We start from the raw sequence: 12,959 nt of genomic DNA, 5'->3' as shown, positions 1-12,959 counted from the left end.
CCCAGGCTGAAGTGCAGTGACTAGATTTTGGCTTACTGCAACCTCCACCTCCCAGATTCAAGCAATTCTCTGGCCTCAGCCTCCCGAGTAGCTGGGATTACAGGTGCATGCCACCACACCCAGCTAATTTTTTTTGTATTTTTAGTGGAGACAGGGTTTCACTGGGTTAGCCAGGATGGTCTCGATCTCCTGACCTCATGATCTGCCCACTTCGGCCTCCCAAAGTGCTGGGATTACAGGCGTGAGCCACCACACCTGGCTGCCATCCTGCATTTAAGAGAAGAGGAAAGTTTAAATAGTTATAACCTAAACCTCCACCATAGGCAAATGTGCTTCAGAACTCTTTTTGCCTTTTCTTTTTTTCTTTGTTTCCCATAGGTTATTGGGGTACAGGTGGTGTTTGCTTACATGCGTAAGTTCTTTAGTGGTGATTTGTGAGCCATCACCTGAGCAGTACACACTGTACCCTACAGGTAGTCTTTTATCTCTCACTCCCTCCAACCCTTCCTGCCAAGTCCCCAAAGTCTACTGTATCATTCTTACGTCTTTGTGTCCTCCTAGCTTAGCTCCCACGTCAGTGAGAACATATGGTGTTTGGTTTTCCATTCCTGCAGAACTCTTACTTTATTTTATTTTTGAGACAGAGTCTCACCCTATCCCCCAGGCTGGAGTGCAGCGGCATGATTTCGGCTCACTGCAACCTCCACCTGCCAGGTTCAAGCGATTCTCAGGCCTCAGCCTCCTGAGTAGTTGGGACTACAGGTGTGTGCCACCTCGCCCAGCTGATTTTTGTATTTTTAGGAGAGATGGGGTTTCACTATGTTGGCCAGGATGGTCTCCATCTTTTGACCTCATGATCTGCCCACCTCAGCCTTCCAAAGTGTTGGGATTACAGGCATGAGCCACTGCGCCCAGCCTAGAACTCTTTCTTGAAGAAAACTTTCATCTTTTCTCAGTGCCACTGAGGTGTAAGTCTTCCACTCTGTCTTCTTTTGGACCCAATTACTGGTCAGTTATTTTGTAGAATGTCTTTCTGTTTGGGTCTGCATAAAGTTTCCTTATGGTTAGATTCAGGTTATGCATCTCTAGCAGGCATGATGCTGTGTTTTCATAGCATCTTATTAGATGATGCATGATTTCAATTTGTTCAGTTACCAGTGATGTTTAATCATTTGATTATCTCTGCCAGGCTTGTCCAGTTAAATTTACTCATTTTTAACTTTGTAATAAATATTTTATGGGTAGGGAGTTTGAAAACATGTTAATAATATGTTCCCCCTTGAACTTCTAACTTTTTCATTTGGTTATTTTTTTCAATGGGTTATATTTTGTTACTATTTTTATTTTGCTGTTCAAATTTTCTTTGATTTGGTCAGTAGGAACCCCTTTAAGCTGAATTTTCTGTCCTTTTGACATGGTCCCATCATTCTTTGAGCCCTTCTGTGTTTTTCATCACAAAATAAAAAGGCTAGGCTCACCTTGTAATTTACCTACCCCGGCTCTGAAATCAGCTATTTCTCCAAGGAGCCCTGGTTTCTTTCACTAGAGAGTAGTATTTTAGAAACCACGCATTGGCACAAATTGTACTCGTAGCTAGTGAGGTGTTGCTGGTCTTAGACCCTCTCAGGGGACAGAGTTAGGAAAGATATATAGCTTTCCATAATGATATATACTACACACACATACACACACACACACGTATTTCTACATCTATCACTATATATTGAAAACCATGATGCTTTCAATTTCAGTCCAGTATCACAGGGTTCCTGCTAGTTTTATTCCTTTCCACAATTATAATTCTCCTTTCTAACAATGAGAAACCAGCTCTCAATATCCTTAATATATTTACTTAGTTGATCAATCTCCGCCTGTGTAACCAATCTTCTATCAATGATGCCATCCTTTTTTAGCGTGTATTACTTCTCATTCTACTTGGGTGTAAGCCTCCTGTCTTAATCTGTTTGGGCTGCTGTAACAAAATGCATAGACTGGGTAGCTCATAAACAAGAAAAATTTATTTCTCACAGTACTAGAGACTGAGAAATCCAGAGCCTGGTCAGGACCCAGCCTTCTCATTAATAAATGGTGCCTTTTAGCTGTGACCTCATGGGGTATAAGAAAACAGGTAGTTCTCTGGGGCCACTTTTATAAGGGCACAAATCTCAATCATGAATGCTCTGGGCTCATGGCCTGATTACCTCCCAAAGACCCCACCTTTCAACGTCATCACCTTGGGGGTTAGGATTTCAACGTATGAATTTTGAGGGAGACACAAATATTCAGACAATAGCACTCCTTCTAACGAACCCCCTTCTCACCCTGCTAGGGCTCATGTGGGGTCGACCCCTATCCCACACCACATGGATACTGTCCTCGCTCTGAGCAGGCTCCAGTACCTCATGCCAGCTTTTGTGGATGTCCTCCTCTTCCTAGTCCTCAATCCTCTGCACCGAGCAGCCCTCCTGTGCAGCCAGACCCCCTGTCACACTACCTGAGCTGACACTCGGCACTGTACTCACCCTGCTGTGGAAGCCTTCTCATCCTGTTTAGACACCATCCATCTGATGTTCTTTTTGTTTCCAAAGAAAAAAATTATTTTTATTTCTCATTTTAAAAAAAATCAACAAAAATTTATTTAATTAAGCATAAAGTTACTTCCACATTTGTCTACAACCACAGTAAATACAGTCCTTGGCATAAGGACACAGCCTTTAGAATTTAAAGACTCCCCATCTGCAAGATTACATATATAAGACTCCCAATATATATAATAGTGGATTTGTTAATCAAACTGAAATAGTTATACCATCTAGAATAAAATAAGATGGATACAATTTACTCATAAGATTCATATTTAAATCATTTTTGTTTAAAAAATACTATTCTGAGAATTGAAGCTTAATGCTTCAATATGAGCAAAGGTGTAATCACTTAAATAACAGCAGTTACTTCAACTGAAAATGAGATCCGTCAAAATTAATCTAGAAGAGAGCAAAAGTGTTGTCAGGTTTCTTGCTGTGGTTCTGGATGTTCAGTAGCAGGCTCATTTGAAGGCAAAATCAACCCTTCTACCTTCAGAATGTGGGGTTGAGGGGAAAAAAACCCAGGCTTTGGAGGAAGATAAGGAGGAAAACCCTTTGGTGGATAATTTCTCATTGCAAATGGAGCATGTGGTGGACCTGGGAAATCCCTCGGTGGAAAATAATCTCAAGACTCTACAAACATGGTTTCTGGAGGAGGTAGGGGGAAAGGAGGTCATCTTCTCATGAATGGGCCCCTTGGATCCACTGGAAACAATGGACCTCTGATTGGAGCAAGAAGTGGCAGAACAAAGCCAGGGCCAGTTGCTTCGTTTTCAGCAGGGAGAGCAATGTGATTCACGCACATTGAAATTACCAAGATCGTCTTTGGAATCATTTCTGCTGGATTCCATTTCTAAAGGCGTTGACCCATCCATTTTATCCAAAGAAGGCATATTAAAACTTCTGAGTTCTGCTGGTCCAGACAGTCTACCAAAAGTAGAATAAAATCTGTCTTGCCTTTGTGGAGGAAGAGCTGAATCAGGATATGATTGTCCTGGTGGAGGAAACATCATCCTACGGTCCTGTTCCCACAAAGGTGACAGGGACATAGTGTCAAGAGGAGCCATGTGAGGACTGGTTAATTGATCACAGCTTGATTCTTCTCTTTCATTGGTAATCTGATGGTTCAGAGGATTTCCTGGGCCTCTTGATCCTCTTCCTCCTCCCCTGGGAAGCAAAGGCAAGAGTCTGAGTGGACCCTTGAACAAAGTTGGAGGAGAGAGAAAAGCTCTCATTTCAAATGAAGGCTGACCCAATGGTGAGGGACCATGTGGGGAATGTTCTCTGCCAAATGCTGTATTTGGAACATCAAGTGCATAAGGGTCTTTCCTAAAAGTTCAAATTTAAACTCCGTTTCAGTTAATTTTTGTCTGTTGTAAGCATTTTCTGTCCTTAAATCATTGAGGTTTCTTTCGGCAGTCTGAGCTGCCAACCAATTGTCATGTGCTTTTTTCTCGAAGGAAATAATCTGCCCTTGATAATGATGAATAGTTGTCTCCAATTCTTCTTCAAGATCTTTGGCTTGCTTTCTATAGGTCTCCAGCTCTTCAGTGCTGTGGCTGATCTTTTCGTCTACTTTAGAAAGTTTCTCTTCTTTCTCTAGCTGGTAATTTTCCTCTATGGTTAATTTCTCATGGAGTTTCATTTCATTTTCTTGACATAATTCAGTCATTACCTTAAGTTTCTGTTGAAGTTTCTGATTCTTTCTTTCAAAATGTGTGTTTTCTGACTGCAAAGATGCTTGTTCAGTCTGAAGATTTTTAATATGCTCCGTAAGCTCTATTTTGTTTTATCAACTTCAGATAACTGAATATAAATTTGTTTTCTTTCTAAGGTTTTTAAAGAAGCATTTAACTTAGCAGCATCAATCAGTTTCTTCAAAGCTCCTTTTGGAGGATTGCCAAAGTAAGCACCATTTTCTGATTCACTGTCCACTTCTAATTCCAGGTTATCATCATCCGTCACGTCTTCTCCAAGCATAGCAGCCCAATCGTTCTTTAGCAAGTGTTCAGCCAAAGTCTTGATGTGATTTTCTTTATTGTTCAGTACTTGTTCTGCATGTATTTTGGAGTCTTCCAATGTTATTTACTGTTTACTAAGTTCACTCGCTTGTTCTTTCCATACTTCAGCTTCCTGCAAAAGCTGTTTCTGGTTTTCCTAAAGTTGAAAATTTTCAGTCAAAGCATCTTTTATTGCTATCTTCAGTTGTTTTTCATTTTTAAAGGCCAAACCTCCCCAGACTCCAAAGAGCACTGGGGCTAAACTGTGCCAAAGGAGGGTGTCACATGTTAACCAGGACCCCTGCTTAGAACCGCAGCCCAAAAGCCTGGATACATACAATGCCATTCTACTTTCCATTCAACAGTAAATTCCAGATTCCAAACAATGTTAGGGCCAAACAGCATTGCAACTGTGAGAGAAAATTCTAAGAAGAGTTAATACTAGACCTCAGAACCTCTGCCAACAGCATCCCCTTTGGGCAGGTTGAGGTCTGCTGGACCTCCGGGAGCATCCTCCTGTGGGGTCCAATCTTAGAGTGCCAGACGTCTCTGGCCTTAGTGGGTGCCACACACAGGTTTTGCCCTCCAGAGCCTACTATGAGCTGCATAAGAATAACTATGAAGCGTAATGAGAACTGGATGTTGGGTAGGTGTTTTTGTTCCTCAGCCAGTTGAGTACAATAAAGGAAGAGTTTAGTCTAAGAAAAGAAGGTTTGAGTCCTCTGAAACATGTACGAGTTTGCTCCAAGTTGCACCGCACATAGGAATGAGGGACCACACGTGGAAAAGATTTTTAAAAAGTCCTTCCCACTTCAGGGCAGGGCAATTGTAAATGGCAGCTGAAAGACTGAAAAAGAAAGAAAGGAAAAAATTGTGAAAAAGATCCAGGTTTCTTAAGCACACCAGGAGGTGGCAGTCAGGGTTCTCCACATGGAAAACCCTTTGTTTTGGCCAGAAACCTGCAGTCGCTTCCATGTTTACGCACTGCCCACCAAGGATCCCAAGTTGGAAAGGAAAAGAGAGCGGGAGAGAGAGAGCCTCTGTATGGAGCAGAAAGGAAAGGGAGAAAAATGAATCCCAAGCTTTGGGTTCACCTCTTGGCTCACCAAAATATGTTAATGGTGGAAATGTCCAAGCTCTTGACATCTTGACAAAATGTACAAACAAAGCAAGGAAGGAATGAAGGATTTTATTGAAGATGAAAGTACACTCCACAGTGTGGGAGCGGGCCTGAGCATAGGGGCTCAAAGGCCTGTTACAGAATTACCTGGCCTACGCCCTATGGAGAAGCTACTTCCTGTCATAGCTGAAGTGTGAATCGACCTCATGTTCCCTGCTTCCAGACTCTATTTCTCTGCCTCACAACCAGCTTGAGAACATGTTCTCAGGATCTCTTGAGGGCCGTGTCACAGGCCATGGTCATTCACATTTGGCTCATGAGGAGAAACTATGATTTTTTTTTATCTTGCCCAAATTCCTGTCTAAAGGGTCTGGAAGTCATGCCCTACAAACCATAAATTCTCATCAGATGGGTTTTATTTAACCCTATATATTGTGACTTACTTTCCAACCTGACTGGCATAACATTATGAGACAAGGAAGAAAATCAAAATATTTTACCCCAAAAACATGTTTGTCACATTTTGAAATGGCCCTGCAAGCTGTCCTTTGTGGGGAAAATTTGCATCTGTAAAGAATATCTACTAACATAACTAGACCTTTTCCTTTTATGCCCTTCCAATTCTGAATAGGTTAACTAAGAGTCTAACACCTTTTAAAAGTTCTTAATAGGAAGCATTTGTCATCTATTGTTTCTAAGGGCAGCTGCTGTGAGACTTCAAAAGAACCCTGGTCTCCACAATCTTTTATCTTAACCTGAACATTTTCTTTCTATTGATCCCAGGTCTTTAGACAAAACTCAACCAATTGTCTGCTGGAAAATATTTAAATTTACCTATAGCCTGGAAGCTCCCCAGCCCCCTGGCACCTGCTTCGAGTTGTCCCGCCTTTCTAGAACAAACCAATAAACCAATGTATTTCTTAAATGTATTTGATTGAAGTCTCATGCCTCCCTAAAATGTATAAAACCACCCTGCACCCCAACCACGTTGGGCACATGTTCTCAGGACCTCTTGAGGGCTCTGTCATGGGCCACGGTCACTCATATTTGGCTCAGAATAAATCTCCTTAAAGATTTTACAGTTTGACTCTTTTTATCAGTGCTCAGAATAAATCTCTTCAAATATTTTACAGATTGGCACAAGGAAAATGTTGTAGAATGGGCCATGTTTTGCATACTGACTGGATTATTTGTCCAATAAAATGAGTGTCCCATACCCTCATAAAATGAGTTTGTTTGAGAGGAACTCCCAAATTTGAAATTATTTTTTCCTAAGGGAATTTTACTCACAGCTAATGGTAATGGCAGTAGATGAATAAAATCTAGTTGCCATACCTCAAAGCAGCCTTTAAGAAAAACAGCCTTGATAACTGTGTAAAGGTTTCCACGGATTATGTTTTGGGGAGGAATCTTTATGCACACAATGGGTGGGTTCAATTGCTTGGTGGGTGACAATCCACTTGAAGTGGCATTGATGTTTGGGGTAAATACCAGAGGTTCATTGTCTCACACCAGGGAAATCAAGGACATGAACACACAAGAAATGAGTGTAAGAGTGGAGGTTTAATAGACAAAAGAAAGAGAAAAGAGAATCTCTCTCTCTTTTGCAGAAAGAGAGGGGCTCCTATGTGGGTTTTCTGGCATGGGGTCTTTTAAACTGGCTTGAGGAGGTTGTGCCTGATTTGCATAGGGCCAAAAGATTGGTTAGACCAGGTGTGCCATTCAAACAGCAGGCACAAGAAACTGACCATCCCACCCTAATCTTTTAGTATGCAGATGGATTCTCTATCTGGCTGGTGCCATGTTTTCTGTTTGCTGCCGTGTTGAACATGCCTAGCCCCTAGGTAGCCTTTTCCTGCTGGCATTCACCCTTGCAAGCTCCCAGCTTGCTTATTCATGTCTGCAGCTTGATTTTACAGGCCATTCTTTGTTAGAAAAGAAAGTATTTGGAGGGGCATGGTGGCTCACGCCTGTAATCTCAGCCTTTTGGGAGGCGAGGGTGGGTGGATCACTTGAAGTCAGGAGTTCATGACCAGCCAGGCCAACCTGGTGAAACCCCGTCTCTATTAAAAATACAAAAAAATTAGCTGGGCGTGGTGGCATGCGCCTGTAATCCCAGCTACTCTGGAGGCTGAGGCATCAGAATCCCTTGAACCTGGAAGGTGGAGGTTGCAGTGAGCCGAGATTGTGCCACTGCACTCCAACCTAGGAGACAGAGCGAGATCTTCTCTCAAAAGAAAAAAGAATAAAAGAAAGAAAAAAGAAAATAAACTATTTTGGGGCTATTTTTATTGAAAGGCAAACCTTACCAAGGACTTTCTTACCCTCGCTATCTGCCTGAGTAATTTCTTCTTAACTGCTATGTCACAACGACCATGACCAGAGAGGATTTAGTAAGGGGTTTTATTATTTGTAACATGTAAGGAGGACACCAGGGATAGTTCCTAAGCAGTGCTTCCCCGAGTGGTGATGGAAACAGGGCTTTTATTGGGCTGGTGAGCTGAGCCATTGTATATAGAGCTAAAGTAAAGGCAGTGCAGATGCAGTTGCTGATTATGCTTCTACACACGTCACATGTACAGGAAAAGGCGAGGCAGCTCCTCCCTGGTGAGAATTTTAGTATGGTAATGAGGGGAGTTCATGAAAGTTTGTTTCCAATTCTAGCATCTCTGGATCCAACTGGTTTTTGTTTTTCAGATACTGAGGGTTTTCATGGAACTCAAACTGCAACAGTTACTAGAGGTAGTTTTTCACAATGCTACTCCAAAACTGGGGAGCCAGGGTTACAATGTGGCAGCACTTGTGCAGTTTATGAGCCACAGTTGGACCAAGTTTCCTATTATACTGTTTTCTCCATGCAATGAAATGACTGGGGCTTCAAAGAGTTTAATCTTGGACATCAAGTAAGAAAGATTACTGTAATTTGATTGGAAGTATTGGTAGACATTTGGTCCATACCATAGCCCAGTTTCAGAGGAGTGCGTTCCCCTTTTTGTTTCCCAGATTTCTTTTTGTTTTGAAATGCCCTTGGTAACTGTAAAGCACTGAAGTGCTAGATATTACTTTACAGGTCCTCAGAGTGTGCATTACATAGACTGCTTACCTCCTCAATCCTGTCATTCTTCCACCTGTTTGTGATGGCTACAGGGACCTTCCTTCCTTCCCTCCCTCCCTTCTCCCTTCCTTTCTCTCTCCTTCCCCTCTCCTCTTCTCTCCTCCCACTCATCCCTCCCTTCCCTTTTCTTTTCCCTTTCTTTTTTTCTCCCTCCTTTCCTCCCTCTTTTTAAAAAATGGATCACAATATATTTTTGTGACATTTAAACCTGTAACTTTAAGAAATTTATAATGAATAAGTTATATCTGTAAAATGCCTCTAAACTTTAAACACCTGCTGAAAACTCCAATAGCATTCAGTATGGCAAACAGGCTGGAAGGATTTTTCTCATTTCCTAATAAGAAAAGCTTAAAGAATTCACTTTGTATCTAATTAGTAGACTTGAATTAATATATACTATAGAGCCAGTATATGAAATAGAATATTAAGAAAAAATACCATCTGGTTATTGAGAAGTGAAGGAAAGGTCACTAAAATTGTGTAAACTCTCAAGTGATACAGAATAATAATGGAAAGAATGTCACCTTAATGACATCTTAATTTTCTTTAAACAAATGAGAAAATGAAGAAGAAAGTGTGTTTTAAACAACAGCAAAACCAATTCTATTGCTTCAAAAGGTGGTTATCAGCTTTCCAAGTTATAAGAGCAGAAATCCACTCTCAAGTTAGAGATTTGATCTGTAGTTAATAGTTACCCTCAAGATGGCACACCACAGTTTATTCATTTCACAATTTTTCTTTTCCCTCCCTCCCTCCCTCCCTCCCTCCCCCCCTCCCTTCCTTTCTTTTTTTTTTTTTTTTGAGATCTCACTCTGTCACTCAGGCTGGAGTACAGTGGTGTGATCTCAGTTTACTGCAACTCTGCAGTTTACTGAACTCTGGGTTCAAGTGATTCTCCCACCTGTAGCTGGGATTAGAGGCGTGTGACACCACACTGGCTAATTTTTATATTTTTAGTAGAGACGGGATTTTGCCATGATGGCCAGGCTGGTCTCGAACTCCTGACCTCAAGTGATCCACCTGCGTCTGTCTCCCAAAGTGCTGGGATTACAGGCGCTACCCACCATGCCTGGACACATTTCTCAGTTTTTCTAAAGCAGATCTTTGATGACTAATGGGCAAGTCCTGCCTATTATCTAGCTGTTTGCTGAAATAATCAATCCTTTGATCCTTAGCAATTTTTAAAATACCAGACTGTCTGAGAACCACTGGAGTTTACAGGGATGTCCTGCAAAGGGGTTGGGGGTAAGGGAGGGGGTCATGTCAGAGTCCAGAGTTTGCATCATTGCCTGCTCTTCAATAGTGAGTGAGCTCTGTTCCCAGAGCCTCAGTTTACCTAAGGCTTCCTGAAATGAGAAAAATGTTCATGTCTTATCTGTCTTGCAGAGTCACTGTGAAAATCAAGGAAAATAATGGAATGAAAAGTATTTGTAGACTGACAAGTGGAAGCCCACACAGGGCTCCCCTGAGTTCTGTGGAGGTGGGTAACCCCTTTCTTTGTGGTCTGGCAGCGCTGTGTTCTCCACCATTAGAGAATATCTCATCATAGTGTAAATATCCGAGTCTCCCCTGTATTAAATTGTGAGTTTAAGGAGAGAGAGCTACTTACCTTTGTAGCCAATGCTTAGCAGAGTGTTCAGAACATGGGAATGTATTTGATAACACTTTGCCAAATGAGTGTGAGCAAGTCATTCCCAGGATTTAGCTGCAAAATACTTTTACTTAATATCACACAAAATGAATCCTATTCTTGCTGATCTCCAAATAATCACAATCTGAATGGCTTGCTTAGTGATAGTTTTATTCATCTAAGAATTGTTTATCACATGGCATAAAGGATGTTGTCCCTGGGGTGGGAGTAATTAGTGTGGAAAGTAAATGACTCCCTGATACCTTTTGCTTTTGGGATTGAGTTACCTCAAATCATATGGGGTTCAGGTGTGTCTCCCTCCAAGCAATTCTGCTGCCCTGCAAGGGAGCTGGAATTCACAGCAAGGAGCTGAAGCAATTAGTTCAAAACAGTAGTTCTCAATGCGTTCTGAAATAATAATGTAAATATTACTTGAGAACTTGTTAAAAATGCAATCCTTGGTCCTCAGATATAAGGAATTAGAAAGTCTGTGGATGAGACCGAGCAGTTTATGGTTTAATCATCTCCAAGTGATTCTGATACACACTTGTGTTTGGGAACAATTCCAAACCCAAGGAAAGTCCAGTGAGTTCTCTGTTAATGAAGGTTATTACCATCTTATGTAGGATGGCTTCACCTCCTGGTAACCACCCCAATGTCGACTGACTTCACAGTTGAGAAGTTTATTATGTCACATTACAGAGTCCAGATGGAGAGTGGATTCAGATTCAGTGATGGACGGGGCCCCAGTCCCACTTCCCTGTGGTTCACCTCACTCTGCCTTTCTTTGCAGATTGACTTTGTTTTTGTGTTTGGTGAATGGCCATGGCTGTTATAGATGTCACATCCAAAACAAAGACATCTCATTTGGTGTTCTCTTCTCAACAGCTAGCAAAATTCTTTCAGTGAAGGCGCAGTTGAGCACCTCTTCCTATGTGTCTTTTTGGTAAACACAGAGTCACATGGGAATGCCTATACCCGTTCTATAGAAAGAGGTGGAGACTTCTTTGACAGATCAATTGAGTTTTGCTTTTTAATCTGGGAATTCAGTTCTTCTCTGTGAGTCCCAAGTGTCAGAACTGGTCGCCAGAAGACTGAAGTTCTGCCTGCAAGTCTTGTTTTTGTAATTTTTTTTTTTCATATAGTTTTCCTTTTTGGATGTACTGTTCTATGACCTTTTTAAAAATCTTTTTATTTTGAACTAAGTATAGATACACAGGGAGTTGCAAAGATGATATGGAGGGATCTCATGTATAACTTTCCTGCAGTTCTTCCCAGTAGTTATGTCTTATATAATTGTAGCATAATGCCAAACTCAGAAAACTGACATTAGCGCCATGTGCACGTACGGTTCTGTGCTCTTTTTATCACATGGATTCATCTAACTGCAATCAGGATACAGAACTATTCTATCACATCAAACATCTCCCTCGTGCTAGCCCTTTGTGTTCATGTGAAACACTCCCATTCCTAATCCCTGGCAACCACTAATATGCACTTCATCTTGATACTCTTGTCATTTTCAGAATATCATGTAAGTGGAATTATATAGTATGTGACTTTTTGAGATTGACATTTTTCATTCAGTAATATCCTTGAGATTCAATAGGTTGCATGTATCAATAGTCTGTTCGTTTCCTTTTTTTTTCTTTTTAGACAGAGTCTTATTTTGTTGCCCAGGCTGGAGTGCAGCGGCATGATCTCAGCTCACTGCAACCTCCACTTTCTGTGTTCAAGTGATTCTCCTGAAGCAGGAATTAGCATGGCTAATTCACCATGCCTGGCTAATTTTTGTATTTTCAGTAGAGACGGCGTTTCACCATGTTGGCCAGGCTGGTCTTGAACTCCTGATCTCAGGTGATCCGAGCGCCTCAGTCTCCTAAAGTGCTGAGATTACATGCATGAGCCACCGTGTCCAGCTGCTTTTTCATTTTCATTGCTAAGTACTACTCTGGTATGGTTGTAAGACAGATTGTTTAATCATTCACCTATGGAAGGAAATTTTGGTTGTTTCCAGTTTTGAGCTATTACTAATAAAGTTACTATGAATATTCATGTACAGGATCTTGTGAGAACATTTTTTCATTGTTTAAATAAGTGCTCAGGAATATGATTGCTGGATTATATGGTGAGTGCATGTTCAGTTTTTATTTTTATTATTATTTTTGAGACAGGATCTCACTCTGTTGCCTAGGCTTGAGTGCAGTGGTGTGATCTCAGCTCACTGCAGCCTCAACTTCCTAGGCTCAAGCAATCCTTCCACTGCAGCCTCCTGAGTAGCTGGGACCATAGGCACGTGCCACAACACCCAGTTAGTTATTTTTATTTATATTTTTTGTAGAGACAGGATTTTGCCATGTTGCTGAGGCTGGTCTTGAACTCCTGAGCTCAAGAGCTCTGCCCACCTTGATTAATGGCTTACACCTATAATCCCAGCCTCACAAAGTGCTGGGATTATAGGTGTAAGCCATTGCTCCTGGCCTGTATGTTCAATTTCTAAAGCAACTAT

At 41.4% G+C, this 12,959-nt stretch overlaps 1 pseudogene; it reads right to left on the bottom strand.

The window, feature by feature from the left end:
• Window positions 1-3,006: 3,006 nt before the first annotated feature.
• LOC108284174 lies at window positions 3,007-4,802 on the bottom strand (annotated as a pseudogene).
• Window positions 4,803-12,959: the final 8,157 nt, after the last annotated feature.

The sequence above is a fragment of the Cebus imitator genome, unplaced genomic scaffold, assembly GCF_001604975.1.
Source record: "Cebus imitator isolate Cc_AM_T3 unplaced genomic scaffold, Cebus_imitator-1.0 Scaffold272, whole genome shotgun sequence".
In the NCBI taxonomy this organism is placed as follows: domain Eukaryota; kingdom Metazoa; phylum Chordata; class Mammalia; order Primates; family Cebidae; genus Cebus; species Cebus imitator.
This window is presented reverse-complemented; position numbering and strand designations above follow the sequence as displayed.